Consider the following 17,705-nt stretch of genomic DNA (forward strand, 5'->3'; position numbering starts at 1 on the left):
TATTAGTGTTTCAGGTTATATATTTTATGTCTATTCATTTTCTTATGTTTCCATGTATCTATACAAATTAGCATCATGTACAGTCTCTCAAGAGACCCTACAGAATTCTGGTAAACTAGTAAAAGGTCAGTAGTTCAGCAGTTTGAATCCCTAGTGCTGCGTAACAGAGTCAGCTCCCATTACTTGTCCCAGCTTCTGCCAACCTAGCAGTTCGAAAGCATGTAAAAATGCAAGTAGAAAAATAGGGAGCACTTTGGTGGGAAGGGAACAGCGTTCCGTGCGCCTTTAGCATTTAGTCATGCCGGCCACATGACCCCGGAGATGTCTTCGGACAGCACGGGCTCTTTGGCTTTGTAACAGAGATGAGGACTGCCCCCTAGAGCCAGAAATGACTAGCACGTATGTGCGAAGGGAACCTTTACCTTTACCTTAGAAATGGGCAATGCAGATTTGATTAGAATTATTTTCAATATGCGCTTTTCCCTTTTTGGCACACTCAAATGCATTAAAAAAGAAAACTTTACCAAATAGAAAATTAAAAGGGGTGTTATTTGGGATCAGGTATTGCATAGGACCCGGGGGCTATTGATAACAAACAAATTTAAATTTAATTATTTAAATTAAATCAATAAGGCATAAAATAATCTCTGTATATCCTACCTTGCAAAAGAAGAAAAGAAAAGAAAAGAAAAGAGAGAGAAAAGATTAAAGTCCTTGAACTGTGCCAGGGCACAGTTCCTTCTATCTGTAAAAAGAAAGACTTAGATATGCTGTTTAGAGTTATGGAAGATGCAGCCCAACAGTATATCCAGTTACTTAGGAAGTTCTTTGCTTCTGAAAAGAGATAAATGAGAACATACTGTTAAAAGCTCATGTTTATACCCTTGTGTCTACCACCACCATTTCAGCAGGGAATACTTCAACATGGAGCAGAAATGGATGATTGTTTTTATTCCAATATATCTCTAAGGATCAATTGAACTGCTGCTTAAGTGGGTTAGGAATTGTAGTGCAAAAGGACCCTGTTCAACCAGCTGCAACTTAAATTTCTTAAATAGCTTAAATTTCCTACTGTAACAGGGCTGACCTTCTCAAGTTCTTTTTCCTTCCGCTCTCCGCACCAGGTCTTTTCCTAGAACAGAAACGAAAAGGGAACAGCAGCCATTTTCCATTGTCGCCCTCCCTCTTCCCCCTCGTGTGTCGGAGAATGCTATGACTATCATGCTCGACTGAAGCTTGGATGGATGGAAAGAAAAGATCATTTGGTACACAGGGCCACTGAAACATGAGCTTCAGAGAACATAAGGTTGTTTTATCAGGAAATAAATCAAAGCTCTCTTTCATTGCTGGAGAGATGGATTCCACCCTCCTTAACTCATCTTTGCAATGATTAGAGTGTGTGTTTAGACCACAAGAATCTGAGAAATCACCCAGCCTTCCCATCCATGCTTACCAGGCTCAGGATATGGTTGAAATAGTACCATATTCTCCAGAAGACTCCTTTTTCTTCCTTCTTATTTGGTCTCTTGGCGGTGTGCTTGTTTGGATGTTCTCTCATTTTTATAACCTGGGTGATTACAGCTTTCTTTAAAAACTGAGAGCCAAGATATCCATGGTTTTCTTCCCAACACTCTGTGTTGCTAAAATGGGCACAACTAGCATTCTGAGTTTATTTTGTCTTGTTCCCCAGGGACCAATATATCACAGAGAGCTGGCCAAGATTAGCCTTGTTTCTGCTTACTAACTGGTCTTGATCTTACTATTTGTATTTACTAGGTCTGCTTGTTATTATTGATCCGTTTGATTAATTTAATGAAGAGCATCCTATATAATGCTATGGGGGAGGGGACACATGATGGCCCAGCAGTTAAAGACACTGACCTTTTCAGCTCAGTGGAAAGGCAGAAACTTTTTAACCACTCAGCTTCAAGGCCCAGGGAAATTGATGCAGTGAAATTTAGGAAAAAAGCAGCTGACAGCCCAGGTTTGAGACCCAAGCACATGTGACAAGATGAGTTCCTGTACATGCCCCAGCTGCTGTCCACCTAGCAGTTTGAAAGCATGCAAATGTGAGTAGATAAATAGGCACCACTTTGCATTCAATGCTTGCACCTCAAGCATTCCCTGTGCTTGAATGTATAGTCATGCTAGCCACATGATCACGGGAATGTTTTCAAACAATGCCGGCTCCCTCAGCTAAGAAACCGAGATGAGCATTGCTCCCTAGAATTGGACATAACTGGACAGGGAAAACCTTTATCTTTACTTTTACAGTTCTACAACGCAACGGAAAAACAAATTAGTATTACTTTATTCCTCTCTGAGAAAAGGAACATTGTTCAGAAACAGACCAGTAAACCATGCAGCTCTCACAGAAAATATGACAGTTTAAAAAGTAAACTGTGGGGTCTTTGGTGCTCTCTGAGCTTCATTCTTTGCTGGCAGATATTTCATGATCCAACTAGGTTACATCATCAGTTCAAGTGGGCATTGGGTTTGCTATTTGTTTATATGCAGTAGCTTGCCCTGTCAGTTTTGGTGAGTGTGTACCAATAGTCTTCAACTTATGTCATTATGATTTACAACATAAATGTGTGCTCATTTATGGTTGTAAGTGAATTACCCATAGTTTACTCCTTGATGGCAGTAATGAAACTGCCTGAGAACTGACAGTGCTAATGACCAGATGACCACAAAGAAATATTATCCTTCCAACCCCTCCCCCACCTTGTCAGAACTAATCCTTCCATCACCACCACCATCCAGTCACAACTGATGAAGCTTCTTGGATGAGAAGCAAAACATTATTAGCTCCACTCTATAAAGCCTTAGTAAGACCATGCCTAGAATCCTGCATCCAGTTTTGGTCACCACACTATAAAAAATATGTTAAGACTCTAGAAAGGGTGCAGAGAAGAGCAACAAAGATGTGTAGGGGACTGGAGGCTAAAAGATATGAAGAACGGTTACAGGAACTGAACATGGATAGTCTAGTGAAGAGAAGGACCAGGGGAGACACGATAGCAGTGTTCCAATATTTGAGGGGTTGTCACAGAGTAGAGGGGGTCAACCTATTTTCCAAAGCACTTTCCAAAGGCCAGACAACTGACCAAGGAGATATTCAACCTAGAAATAAGAAATTTTCTGTCAGTGAGAACAATCAAACAATGGAACAGCTTGCCTTCAGAAATTGTGGGTGCTTCATCACTGGAAGCTTTCAAGAAGAGACTGGACTGCCATCTGTCAGAAATGGTATAGGGTCACCTGTTTGGGCAGAGGGTTGGACTAGAAGACCTATAAGGTCCCTTCCAACTCTGTTTTTCTGTCTTCTTCGTCTTCCTCAGGGAAAAAGCAGTCCAGTTGCCTTTAGAAAAAGCACCTTTGAGGCAACAATGACCTGGATGACTGAGAATCTCCATAGACAACTGCCTGAGACGTGTACTTGAAAACAGAACTCTTCTGGTTGGAACTAATGGATAGATCATTTGAAAAGAATTTTGGAACATTGTTTTTATATATGATAACAGCTGTGACATTATTATATGCACAGAAATAGATATCTGAAATTCCTACAGTGGAGGGGCTGCCCGGTGATGATGACAGAATTAGCAGAGATAGCAAAATTGACTTTCCTGATTAGGAAAAAACAATAACTTCTTTTATTACTGACTGGAAAGCCCTTAAGCTTTAAGGATTTTCTGCTGAAGAAAGAAAGAAAAATGAGCTTATGATTTACGTGTTTGCTGATTACAAAGGGTACAGTATGGAAAGAAGGAAATTAAGCTGTAATCTTAGAGAAAGAGGGTGAAGCATAAATGCTGCTAAGAAGACCGCAAGTGTTTATTTTCTTTACTTTTCTTTTTTTTTTAAACTCATTTATTTCTTTTTTACTTTCTTTACATTTCTTTTTCAAAAATTGTGTTGCTTTCATTCTTTTAAAAATCCTTGTAATGAAAATTATAATTTTAAAAAGGAAGTACACAGGGCACTGATTTTGCAGTAGCTGAAATTTCCTGACTGTGAGAACTATTAGTCACCCCGCCCCCCCGGCACATGCACACACATCTCCTGCATGCATCCCACCCCCCATGCATGCGTGGCAGATACCCCAAAATCAGCTGGCTGGAGGGAGGCACACATGCATGCCAATGGAATTGAGCTCCTGTGCCCACAGAGATGGGTCTGCATGCCACTTCTGGCATGTGTGCCATAGGTTCGCCATCACAGGTATAGGGTCCCTGCTTGAGCAGGGGATTGGACTAGATGACATCTAAGGTCCCTTCCAAATCTGATATTCTGTTACGCCCAGAGGACTTGAACAGCAGTCATGTAAACTTTGTAAAGCACTCCTTTGGTCATTCTGCCATTTGCATCATTTACTTACCCTGAAATAGTGCGATGAGTATACAATGGTAATAGCAATAGCATTTAGACTTATATACTGCTTCACAATGCTTTACAGCCCTCTCTAAGCGGTTTACAGAGTCAGCATACTACCATCAACAGTCTGGGTCCTCATTTTACTGACCTCAGAAGGGTGGAAAGAATAGATTAGAATAGGATAGTATAGGATAGTATAGGATAGAATAGAATAGAATAGAACAGAACAGAACAGAACAGAACAGAACAGAACAGAACAGAACAGAATAGAATAGAATAGAATAGAATAGAATAGAATAGAATAGAATAGAATAGAATAGAATAGAATAGAATTCTTTATTAGCCAAGTGTGATTGGACACACAAGGAATTTGTCTTTGATGCATGTGCTCTCAGTGTACATAAGAAAAAATAAAATACATTCATCAAGAAGCATAAGATATAACACTTAGTGATAGTCATAGGTTACTAATAAGCAATCAAACAAAACAATATAAATTGTAAAGATACAAGCAACACGGTTATAGCCATAAGTGGGAAGAGATAGGTAATAGAAAGGATGAGAAGAATAATAGTAATACTGAATCAACCTTGAGCCAGTCAGGATCAAACTGCTGGCAGTGGGCAGATTTAGCCTGCAATACTGCATTCTAACCACTGCACCACCATGGGTATGTACATGGGTATTATCTTTCCTAATCTTGAGATGCTGGTTAAATCCAGTGCTCATGTCCTGTTAATACTGAATGTACTCTAAAATGGTTAATCAAAATGTCTGGTATTCATGTGAGAAAGACTGTGGGGAATCAGTTGCTAATCAGCCATAAGGTGAATTGCTTCAGTTGGTAGAATCAGGAAGAGGAACCTTCAATCATTGGAGCTACAGATGGTGTAGCAACAACAAGGAGACACTCCTTATTGCTTGCACTGACAGGAGCCCATCTATTAACGGAAATGTAAATAGCAATTCTATTTTGTTTTCCTACTTACGAGAACATACATAAATTTACCACTGCATAGACAACCTCCTTTCATCTTGAGGTAACAAACCATGGAAAGAAAACATATGAAGACTGTTCATTTTGTTTTTCAAAACAGAGTTTCAATTAGCAGCAGCAGGAAGCAGAAAAGAGGCATAATGCAGCTATTCTGTGCATAATGCTCTGGAAAGAGTGTGTAACTGTCTCAGTTTTAGAGTTTTCTCTTCAACACAGAGTTGTTTTTAATCTTAATGCTTGGGAATGCTAGGGAATTAGAAAAATTAACAGATTTCTCTTTGTCCATGTTGTATCTATGCACACAGCATTACTTGAAACCCTGGGATAAATGTGGATGCTACACCTTCAAGAAAAGATACAGCTATTTATGGACTTTCCAGTATTCACTTTGAAGCCATTTCAAACCCATAGGATATAATTTACTTTAGGAATGAAAAAAATGAAAGTAAATGGACAGAACGAGTGGGAGAGAGGGGAAAAACATACTCACAAACAAGACTAAAGTAATATGATTATATTTGATCACTGAAGCAAATGCCGAAAGCCTGTTCTTTCTTAGATACCTCAGTAAATAATTATTTTGCATTTTAAGCTACAATGCTCTAATGTCTCAGGAAAACCTAAAATAGATTTTTGTGAGCAGATGTCTTTTACAGGGCTTTCTTTAAAACAAAATAAAACATGGATTTCATTGACCATTAAGATTTGGAACAGTAGTTATCTATCTCTGGCCTTTAAGTTATCCTTTAAGTGCTCTGATTTCTTATGAAAAATTGAAAAGATTTTCCAAGTCGATGGATTTTAAAGATTTTTCTCCACAAGCAACCCAAACATTGAATTTATTCAGCATTAAGGTTTGGAACAATAGCTCTACCACAGCCCTAGCTTTTGTCCAGTATGTTTGGTCACAACTCACCCACAGCAATGTTTGAGAATTATGGGACTTGCTGTTCAAACTTATTGGATAACTAAAGCTGAGGAAGATGATTTTATGCATCTAATGGAGACACATATCTTTTATCACTAGATGTTTGGCTTTGAGGGCCCAAACATAACTATTTTGGAAGGTGAATAGTATGAGGAAATAGTATGTTTCCAAAAATATAAGAGATTTACTAGTCTGTTTCAGATCACTAAAACTGCATAGATCTTTCATGCAAACGTTTTCCCCAGGCTAAATGGTGTATACTTTAAGTCTACTTCCCAATACAAAGTAAAATGTCTCAACTTTCCAAATCTATTCCAGGAAAAGCACCATCTATTTTAGCAAATGGCACACCAAGAATATTTTTCTTGTCAATTCTCATTCAATGTGATGAATGAAAATGTGTTTTGGAATTTCAGTGAAATTCCCATTAGCAGAACATAGTGTTCTTACATGTTTGTAGCTCCAAAATGGCCAAAGGAGAATATCCTATCTTTACTTGCCGAAACACCTCTATGGGCGTGTACAACCTCCCTGGCTTCCACACTTCAATTAAATCCCAGAGGAATCCACTATGAGAAAAATCTCTGTATCATTAGAAGGGTGGCCGTTGACATACTGGCAGTGATCTAAGAAAAGAGGATACAATGAAAGAAAGAAAAACAATAGTCTCTATTTGTCTTTGCCCAAATCAGTGTCTCCCACTATAAAAGCATGGCTACTTGTGTATTCCCCAAATCTGCTCAGCCCAATGTTGATATGTGTGCCCTTTCCTCTAGCGAAGTTTTGAAGTGACAACTTATTCTTCTTGTTAATCTGGATCACCATGCCATGGAATGCCTCTTGCTCATACACACACCTTTCTCTGTAAATATGTATAATGTTGTTTTACTGTTTTTCTGACGGCATATATTGCTTTATCTATGAGCTGCCTGCACTTTCTTTGAAGATGGATGGCCATATAAACAATTATAAATAAATAAATAAATACATACATAAATAGCCTGTGTCTTCAACTCTACCAATGATTTCTTCTATCCCCTATAGTATGGAGAAATGTTAAACTGTAGTCTTGACCTGGATTCTAGATAAAGAGCTTCATTTATATAGATCAATGGTTCCCAAAGTGGGCGGTACCACCTCCTGGGGGCAGTGGGATGCCTTGGGGGGGGGGGCACTAAGAGGCAAGGGGGCTGACAGGGGGGGCGTTAAGAGGTGGCAGGGGGGCATTCAAGGCGCTAGCCCCACAGGGTCACCCCACTGACTGTTGCACTGCTCCAGAGCCGGGGCCTCAAATGCGGCAGCTCCGATGCACCGCTCTGGTGCAACAATCAATGGCATCCGTGGATCACCTAGGGGGAGGCAGAGGAAGGGGGGCTTTGACCACATGCCAAATATCCAGTATCCCGCTCAGCCAAGCCTGCCCCTCTTTGTAGTTGCCATGCCTGACAGCAAGTTCACAGTCTGCCCCTCCCACCAGGGATCAGCCTCCCAAGCTGCCCCCCCCTCCCGGGTCACTCACGTCGTAGAGGGCAGTGCTGTTTCCTCCTTCCTGGAGCAGGGCAGGGTTGAGGAAGCCCAGGGCAGGCAGCTTTGCTCTACTTTTGCAATGTGCCGCTGCTGTGTTCAATGAGCTGGCTCCACAAGCTCACCCCATTGAGCCCCTTGCACCGCTCCGGTGCAACAGTCAATGGGATGAGCCTGCAGTGCCGGCTAAAATCTGATTAGATTTTATTCACTACTAGAATCTAATCAGAGATGCTTTGCCAATTCTAGTCCAATGACCTGCTCCAGCAAGGTTAGAAGGGAGCGTGTGTGTATGTGTGTGCATAGCTGTCAAAACTCTAAAAACAGGTCAAGTAGCTCCGGGGAGGCCAGTCATAAATTAGAACACTTGCTAAACAACCAGCCATTAAGTGAAGACTACTTGTATTTGGTTTGCCAGTCAGCTGGCCACACCCACCCAGTCACATGACCAGCAAGTCATGCCCACCCAGGCACCCAGACCAGCAAGCCATGCCCTCAAATTAGGCCACGTCCACAGAAATTTGAATCCCACCCCTGGGTGGGAGGCACCGAGGATGAGTTTGTAGCACCAAGGGGGCAGTGGACTGAAAAAGTTTGGGAACCACTGATATAGATAGTCCGTGACTTATAGCCATTCATTTAGTGACCACCGAAAGTTAACAATGGCATTGAAAAAAGTAACTTATGACCAGCTTTTGTACTTTTCATACTTTGATACACCCATTGCAGCATCCCCATGGTCATTTTATCAAATTTTGGATGCTTGGCCACTGGTTCATATTTATGATGGTTGCAGTGTCCCACATAAAATCTGCATGATGTGTCAAAGCAACGATGAGATTTCAGGACTCCTTGTGACCCTTCAACTTCATGTTCTACCAGGACTGATTGCCTTACTTCCACAGTTTGTCTAAACCAGGGCTGTCAAACTCCTGGCCCACAAGCCAGATGTGTCATGCACTGGCCAAGGTCATGCCAGGGGTAAAATTCAACCACCTCACACCACCTCTGGAGAGGTGGGAGGGATGATTTGAATCGGTTGTCCCCGCCCATGCCTGCCCACCTTCTTCCTTTTAGAGACTGAGTCCCACCAAGCCACACCCACCAAGCCACACCCACAGAGCCACACCCACCAAGCCACGCCCACAGAGCTGGTAGGGGAAAAAATTGAATTTCACCCCTGGGCCACGCACGGTTTAGCAAAGGGGGAAAAGTGCTGATACGTCATATGACAATGCCATGACAATGTGAGTTTGACACCCCTGGTCTAAGCTATTTGAAAGGATACTGCTGCAGTACAAAAGCTCAATAACAGTAGAGGAGATTGTTTCATTGCTGTACATGCTTCTAATTCAGAGTTATTGCCATTGTGCTAATTTTTGCTTTCCTCCTCTGCATTAATACCTAAACCTACTGCTACCTAAATAGAACAACAATTGCCAGTTATTTCCTAGCTATGCTAATTAAGCTAGTGGGGAAACAGCTATATTCTGTTGCAAAAGCCTTGTTCTACTATTAGTGAATGAATAATAGATCAAATCATTTTTCTCTTCGTGTTGGCTCTGTTCACATGATACATAACCTGCTTATGGAATCAACTCTTTGCCCTGTACTCTGAACCAAAACTAATCGACTGGACTGGGTTCAATTCACAGAGGATACAAATCCCTAAACAAACCAAAGGAACAAATCAAGCGTAACGCGTTGCGTAAATGCCTCTTCTCAATCTTTCAGTGATTTGGTTAAGATTGTAACGTTAATCTAAACTGGGCTGTTTTACAATACAAACTCTCCCAGGTGTATTGAAGGTACCAAAAGGAATGGTATTTTTGCGCAATTCCTTTTTTTTCTTTTTTTAAAAATCAAAACAACATAAATATTTCTCCTCCGCACCAACTTGTGATATTTAATCATTATAACCACTGTGTTTTATTCCCATTAGCTAGAAGCAAGGAAGTGTGAAGCAACCTGTGCCACAACTTTATGGCTCTGTATACATTGGCTGGTAAGTAGGAGGATTAAAACCTGATGTGCTGGGAGGAATTAAGAAGTGCTAGTTTTCATAACTGCTATAATTTGTAAAGACCAAAAATGGAGGAGAGAAATCCTAGTGGAATCAATCTATTTCTTATACTCTTTCCAGCTGTACCTAATTTACCCTCGGTTATTTCTCTTTCCTGATCAAGGGCTATTCTCCTTACATTGATTTCCCCCCCCCCTTGCTCTGATCCCCCTGTTGAGCTGAGCTTTTAATAATTGCTTTAATATGTAACATTCCAAAGCAAGGAGTCCAATAAGCAAGATGGCTCTTTTTATTCTTCCTCTCTTTGGTCTTGGAGTCCGGCTAGTATACACTGTGGTATATTTTATTGTAATGATGAACTGCTTAAAGAAACTCTAGAAACAAAAAACAAATGTTTAATCTGCATGCCTTCTTGCTTTAAAAAAAAAAAAGGCAAAATGGTTCATTTTTTTCACTTTTTTTTCCTCGCTTGCTAAAAAGAATAAAATAGCTTTTCTGTTGATTAATTTGTTTGTTAGCTAGCCAAAGAGGAGAGGTTCTCTTTAGTTAGCTAACAAATTAATCAAAATGAAGTTAGTTCTCATTTGCCTGAGCCTTTCCTGCTGCCAACGTGATTGTGTTGCTTTTCATGTGTAAAAGAGCAAATAGCTTACTCTCTTGAAATGTCTTCCTCTCCAATTTTTCTGCTCAAAGAAGAGACTGTCTGCAGAACACTTAATTTTTCCCATCCCCTCTCATATTGGAGAGATTGGAGAGAACGATATTTGAAGAGAGTACTCTAAATTGTTCACATATACCCAAAGATCTAGGCTTACAGCTCAATCACATTATCTTTTAATATGTAGAAGAGCAAACATCTTTTTGTTGCACTCTGTTTTTCTGCAAACTTTCTGCTCTGCAAGGAAAGGGAGGAAGAAAAAAAAAACCAGTAAAATATGTATTGACTATCATGCAGTGGTGGGCCGCTGCCTGGTAGGACCGGTTCGGGCAAACCAATAGTTGTGATCACTGGCTGGGCCCTCCCATGCACCCCTGTGCTATCCTTTCCCTATATAACTAACTTTCTGGTTCATTCCTCGTCCACGCCATACCTGCTGTACTCATCGGAGCTACCTGAGTAGATTAGCTGCATGCTTGAAGCTGTGTTTCAGCCGCAAACTGGTTGGGCGTGGTCACAACCAGTGAACCAGTTGTTAACATAAGTGCAGCCCACCTCTGCTGTCATGGTTATTGTAATGACATCTAGGTTAGCTTATTTGAGCTAGAAAGTTAAGAGGACTGTCCCTGATTCATTTTTTAATGGGAAATTGAGAATACCAGACTTGTGGAAAGAAAAAGAGAGAGAAAGAAAAAGAGAGAGAATGGAAAGGAAGAAAGAGAAAGAAAAAGAAAGAAAGAAAGAAAGAAAGAAAGAAAGAAAGAAAGAAAGAAAGAAAGAAAGAAAGAAAGAGAAAGAGAAAAAAGAAAGAATGAGAGAAAGAAAGAGAAAGAGAGAGATACCTAAAGTACTATAAATCCCAGCCCTGGTTCCTAAATTTTTATTTATTAAAATAGTTTTGAGCTTAATATAGGCTCCATAAGGATTATTAGAAAATAAAAATGATGGGTCATGTGGTATGTTTGGAAAGTAGAAAACATCCACTAGAAAAAGAAGGGAGAGCAGTAAAGAGCATCAGGAGAATGGAGAAAAGAGAGGGTAGCAAAGAACCTACCTTACTATTGACTTTTAGTAATGTTTTCTCTCTGTCCAAACCCCCTATTTCAGCCATTTTCTAAGAAGGCGCATTTTTCTTATTTGAGAGCATGTTTGGGTCTTGTTCTACAAAGGTCTATGAGATGCTCTCAAAATGCCAAATGAACCAGCTCTAACTTGGGCCTAGTATAGCTCTACAAGAAGTGTTCCTTGTGGTGATGCTATGTTGATGAAATCGTTCAAAGAGTCAAACACAACACCCCACCCCACCCCACCCCCACACACAAAGGAATTGTGAGAACAGTGCCAAACAATTTGCAAAGTACCAGAAGAAGAGAGTAAACAATTTGCAAAGTATCAGAAGAAGAGATTAAAGATAACCAGTGGGTCATCTTTAGAGAGTCATCCTTAAAGAGTCATCCTCACATTTAAGCATGCAAGAAGGACAGCCATATGGCAAGTGTGTCACAAAAAATAGTGTGTCACTTTAAAAGTAGCTTGGACAAAGTGGACTCTTGTTAAAGTGGACATCAAAACATCAAACGCAGATCCAGGCCATCAGTGATATAGAACTGTATATTGAACAGCTCCCTTCCTACTTGACAAATATTTATTTCCTTATTCTTTCTGTTCCTCTGCTGCTTCATTTCTGGGGACTCTGGCCAGCTTGCAATATTTATATAATTTATATTTATATAATATGTTTAAATGTGAAACAACAAAAACTCAGTGATCAGCTGTTGCACCACAATGTGGTCAAAGTCTGATTGCATCATTCCTGTCCAAATAGGGGATCTTATGATGGTGGCCAAGAATGCAATGAAAATGTTGATTCAGTGTGTGGTTGCACACACACACACACACACACACACACACACCACCCCTCTTCCTAGGGATCCTTAGAAAAAGGCAAAAACTGAACTACCAATAATGCCTGCCATTGTGATCTTCCTGTTTCCTTGCCAAGACTATTGCAGAGGGATATTCCATCAATCCTTTAAGTACAGCTAGTCCTCGACTTACAACAGTTCATTTAGTGACCGTTCAAAGTTACAACGGCACTGGGGGGGAAAAATGACTTAGGACCGTTTTTCACAATGACGACCTTTGCAGCATTCGTATGGTCATGTGATCAAAATTCAGATGTTTGGTACTTTTGTGAGATTTTGACAAGCAAAGTTGTTAAGTTTGAGGCATGGGTTAATGAAGACCAGACTGTAAACCTTGAACTTCAGCTCTTTATTCTTAAGCATAACAGAGACAAAAAAAACCCGGCTAACAGTCACTCTTTTATAGAGTAAGCTGCTATCAGGATAACCAATGGATAGTGTTGTAGCGTTTGAATCTTGGCACGGCCCGCCAACAGCCAGTCAGATTGCTCGGAATGAACCAATCATAACTTGCCATTATATGGGCCAATAGGAAGTGCAGGATTACGACCCTGCTAGGCAAATGAATCTTTATTAATTACATTTCTTTAGTTCACAACACCCCTCCCCCCTGGGTTCCGTTTGACGGCCGTGGTGATGTAATCACGCAGGTATGCAGGTCGTTTTACCTGCCTATTTGATTTTCGCTGTTCCACTGGCTTTTGTTTAAAGTTCGGTTCCGGTGGAACGCAAGGCTCGTCTTCGCATGGGGTTGATTCCGCGGTGGTGTTTTCGGCACTATCAGGGTCCCTTAACTCCATTCCTGGATCGGGCGGGCATGTTTCCACTACGGTGTTCCTCTGTGGGGAGGATGCCCCCGATCCCGGACCTTCTTCAGGTGGCGCGAGTACTCAGTTTAGCGGCCGTGTGTCCTCAATTACATCATCGTCTATACGGCCTTCGTCCCCCTCGGTATTCCCTCCCCCTTGAGTTTGGAAGTTCGGGGGGTCGCGGATATTGGGTTGTAAACGAGAGCGAAGTTGATCTATGTGGCGTTTCCAGATCTTGCCGTCTGTCGTCTTAAGGCGGTAAGATCTAGGGCCAGTGAGGTAGACTACGGTGGCTGGGACCCACAGCGGTTCGCCGGAAAGGTTTTTGGCATAGACCAAGTCGCCTACCTTGAATTGGCGATACGTTCCACTGGATCCACAAGGTTTCTCTGGCAAATAAGATGGGTGTAATTGGTCGAGGTGGGAGCGAAGCTTCCACCACCATTAAAAGTTCGGCTGGGGTCTTGTTGGTGACACTGTGGGGGGTAATGTGTTGTAGTAAGAGTATTTTGTTCAATCTAGCATCGATGTCCCCCGGATCCATTTTTTGTAGTGTCTTTTTAACAAATTGGACCATCCATTCTGCTCTACCGTTTGCCGCAGGGTGAGCCGGCGAAGTCAAGGCATGGCGGATACCCCGCTCCGCCAAGTATTGTTCGAAGGTGAGAGCAGTAAACTGGGGTCCATTGTCGGAAACTAGAACGTCCGGGAAACCATGTGTTGCAAATAATCTATCTAGTTTTTTAATAATGGAGTCAGTAGTTGTGCTTTTCATCTTGTGGATTTCGAGCCAGTTGGAGTAAGCATCCACGGTTAGGAGAAAAGTGTGTCCCTTCGTAGGTCCCGCGAAATCAATGTGGATGCGGGACCACGGGCCTCGAGGAGTTTCCCATTCGGTGGGAATTGCTCTCGGTGGGGCATTGCTGACTTCTTGGCAGTTTCTACACGTGGTTACCCAGGCTTCAATTTGTTTATCGATGCCTGGCAACCACGCGTAGCTTCGAGCGAGAGCCTTCATGCAGACGATGCCCAGATGTCCTTCGTGCAGGGTTTGCAACACGAGTCGCTGTAGTCTCTCTGGTATGACGACTCTATCTCCCCATAGGATGCAGCCCTTCTGGGAAAATAGTTCCGTTTGCCGGTGTTTGAACGGTGCAAAAATGGCGGGGGTTTCTTCAACTGGCCACCCGCGTTCGACCCATCTGAGAACTTTTGCGAGGATAGCGTCCCGTTTTGTGTCGGCTGCGATATCCCTTGCCGTTAGTGGCGGCGAGTTGAGGGTTTCAATTTGCAGCGTAGTGAGGGTCGGAGCTGGGTCGCTGACGGTTTCCGGAAGTGGGGAACAGCTCAAAGCGTCAGCGTGGGGAATGGCTTTCCCCGGGCAATGCTGCAGTACGTAGTTGCAGGCTGCTAGGAATTCTGACCAGCGAGTCATTCTAGGCGACAATATATGCGGCGTTGGTTTATCACCTGCTAAAATGCCAAGTAAAGGCTTGTGGTCTGTAACTAGAGTAAAGGGCTGCCCGTAAACATATTCCTGGAACCGTTTTACGGCCGATACAATAGCAAGAGCCTCTTTGTCAAGTTGGCTATAGTTTCGTTCAGCCTTTGATAATGTGCGGGAAAAGTACGCAATAGGAGCCTCATTCCCGTTTGGTAACACGTGGCTCAAAATGGCTCCAACCCCAAACGGTGATGCGTCGGACGTAATATTTATTGGCAAAGTCTCGTTGTACTGCATTAGAACAGCATCGGATGTTAATAAGTCTTTCACTTTTTGAAAAGAGCGTTCTTCTCGATGTCCCCAGACGCAGGTAGCTTTTTTGTCGAGAAGTCTATGTAGGGGCTCAGCTACGGTCGCCTTCTGGGACAAGAATATGTTGTAAAAATTAATAAGTCCCAGGAAAGCCTGGAGATCAGTCTTATTTTTAGGTCTTGGGGCGTTCTTGATTGCCCTGAGTTTGTTTTCAGTAGGGTGAATACCGTGTTTATCGAGGAGGTATCCGAGAAACTCTACCCTTTCAGTGCATAGTTGACATTTATTTCTTTTAACCTTGAGACCGGCGTCCATAAATCTATGTAAAACCAATCTGAGACGCCTTTCAAGCTTTTCTCTATTTGGGGCAGCAATTAATACATCATCGAAGTACGGTACAACCCCTTTTATTCCCTGTAAAAGTCTCTCCATTAGACTCTGAAATATACCGGGGGCTACACTCACTCCGAACTGGAGTCTGTTGCATTTAAAGGCACCTCGGTGTGTAACGATAGTCTGTGCCTTTGCGGTTTCCGCATCAACGGGTAGTTGTTGATACGCTTGCGCTAAGTCTAACTTTGCGAAGATCTTCCCGCCGCCCAGGGAATGGAGGAGATGTTGAACCACCGGCACTGGATAAGCGCTCTGTCGGAGTGTGTGGTTCAGAGTGGTGCGGTAGTCTCCACAAATTCTGATTGACCCATCCGGTTTGATGGGGGTTACGATTGGGGTTTCCCAATGAGCATGGTCAATAGGCTGCAACACCCCTTGGGCTATTAACTTATCAAGTTCCTCGTCAATCTTGGGTTTAAGGGCGAACGGCACCCGACGAGGCTTAAGGCGGATAGGGGCTACTTCTGGATTGAGGCTAAATGATATAGGGGTCCCCTTGTACTTGCCTAATTTGTCCGAAAACACGTCGTGGAATTCCTGGACGATGCTCTCTTCCCAATCATCGCTTCCGGCCTGGTGAATGCCGGCCACCTCGATCCCGAGTGGGGCGAACCATTGTAGGCCTAGTAAACTGGGCCGATCACCATTGACGACAGTTAATGGGAGTGACACGGCATGATTTTTAAAAGATACTTGGACTTGACTCACTCCGACGACTGGGATCGTGTTCCCTTGGTAATCCCTGAGGACGATTTTCTGTGTCCTGAGGTCTTGACGACGGATGGCAGGGATCAGCTGTTTAAGGGTCTTCCAGGAAACCATCGAGAGGGACGATCCAGAGTCGACTTCCATCAGGCAAGGTTGGTTTTCGATGGCCACTTCCACTCGGATCTTTTGTTTGTCTAATGACGAAGCGTGGCCGATAATAATAGTCTGGTGTGTCTCTTCTCGTCTTGCTGGAAGAGCAGATGTTTTGCTGCTGTAGGCATGGTTGTTCCATTGGTTATTCAAACGATCCCGATTTGCAGGGAGGTTCCCTGTGGTTTGGCGGAGGTTGTTCTCCTTTCTGTTTGTGTTGGATTCCCTCTTACTCCTGCAGACCCGTGCGATGTGGCCTCTTTTCTCACAGAAACGGCAGATTGCGTCGAGGAATTTGCAACTGGATCGCGGGTGGTTTCCCCCACAGCCCGCACATGGGCGCTGAAATTTTAGAGTTTGTTGATCTCATTCGGCCCGAAGTCTGTTAACCTCTTCTTCATCACTCTCGGACTGGGACTCGAGGTCCTCATGGTGCGCTGTTGCTGAGTGTCTTTCTAGTTGAGGCGAGGCTTCACGGGTGAATTGACGGAGCGGTGCATTGGTGCGGTGCATTCGAGCGGCCGACTTCTTGGTTGCCTCTCCTGCAGTAGCGTCTGCAATGGCATCTGCAAGATCGATGTCCCCTTTTGCCATGAACTTGCTCTGTACTGTGTGGTCATCTAATCCCAGAACTATGCGGTCTCGCATAGCTTCTTCTAGGTCTGAAAAACCACAGAGGCCTCCCAGGTTTCTGAGGTCAGTGATGAAGTCTGCAATACTTTCACCCTTCCGCTGATCCCGTTGATAAAATTCGTGTCTCCGGACCAACGTTGGTACAGCAGGGACATAGTGAGCCCGTAGAATAGGTTCAAGGTTGTCCCAATCCATTGGTTTCACCTCAGCCGGTTTCGCGGCGCTTTCGCCATCCTAAACACGGCTGGTCCACAATGGGTCAAGAACACCGCCCGCTTCTTTCCGGGTGTGGCGTCTTTCAAATTGTTGGTTTCTAGAAACATTTGAAACCAAACCATATACGACTCCCAGTCTTCTTTTTCCGGGTCAAAAGGAGCGGGTGGTATAGCGCCACCTGACATCCTGTCGATGTAGATGCACTCTTAGCCACGTGCTTCGGTTGGTGCTCTGTAGGATTTAGTCAGCTCTTTTGTCTCCGCATCCCACCCTCGTCGCCAGTGTTAAGTTTGAGGCATGGGTTAATGAACGGAGACCAGACTGTAAACCTTGAACTTCAGCTCTTTATTCACAAGCATAACAGAGACAAAAAAAAACCCGCTAGCAGTCACTCTTTTATAGAGTAAGCTGCTATCCGGATAACCAATGGATAGTGTTGTAGCGTTTGAATCTTGGCGCGGCCCGCCAACAGCCAGTCAGATTTCTCGGAATGAACCAATCATAACTTGCCATTATATGGGCCAATAGGAAGTGCAGGATTATGATCCTGCTAGGTAAATGAATCTTTTTTACATTTCTTTAGTTCACAACAAAAGTCAATGGGG

The 17,705-nt window shown here is 42.9% G+C and overlaps 1 long non-coding RNA gene across 2 annotated transcripts in view; it reads left to right on the top strand.

Annotated features, from left to right (window-relative positions):
- Positions 1–9,542: 9,542 nt before the first annotated feature.
- The window catches only part of LOC148131537 (uncharacterized), a 32,036-nt gene continuing 23,873 nt past the window's right edge, over positions 9,543–17,705 (top strand). For both annotated transcript variants that reach the window (XR_015749007.1, XR_015749008.1), the window contains exons 1-2: positions 9,543–9,637; positions 9,772–9,834. This is a non-coding gene — a long non-coding RNA (uncharacterized LOC148131537). The remainder of the gene's footprint in view (positions 9,638–9,771; positions 9,835–17,705) is intronic.

The sequence above is a fragment of the Notechis scutatus genome, chromosome 3, assembly GCF_049901735.1.
Source record: "Notechis scutatus isolate UNSWTSFEM ecotype Mainland chromosome 3, rNotScu1.2, whole genome shotgun sequence".
NCBI classification, from domain to species: domain Eukaryota; kingdom Metazoa; phylum Chordata; class Lepidosauria; order Squamata; family Elapidae; genus Notechis; species Notechis scutatus.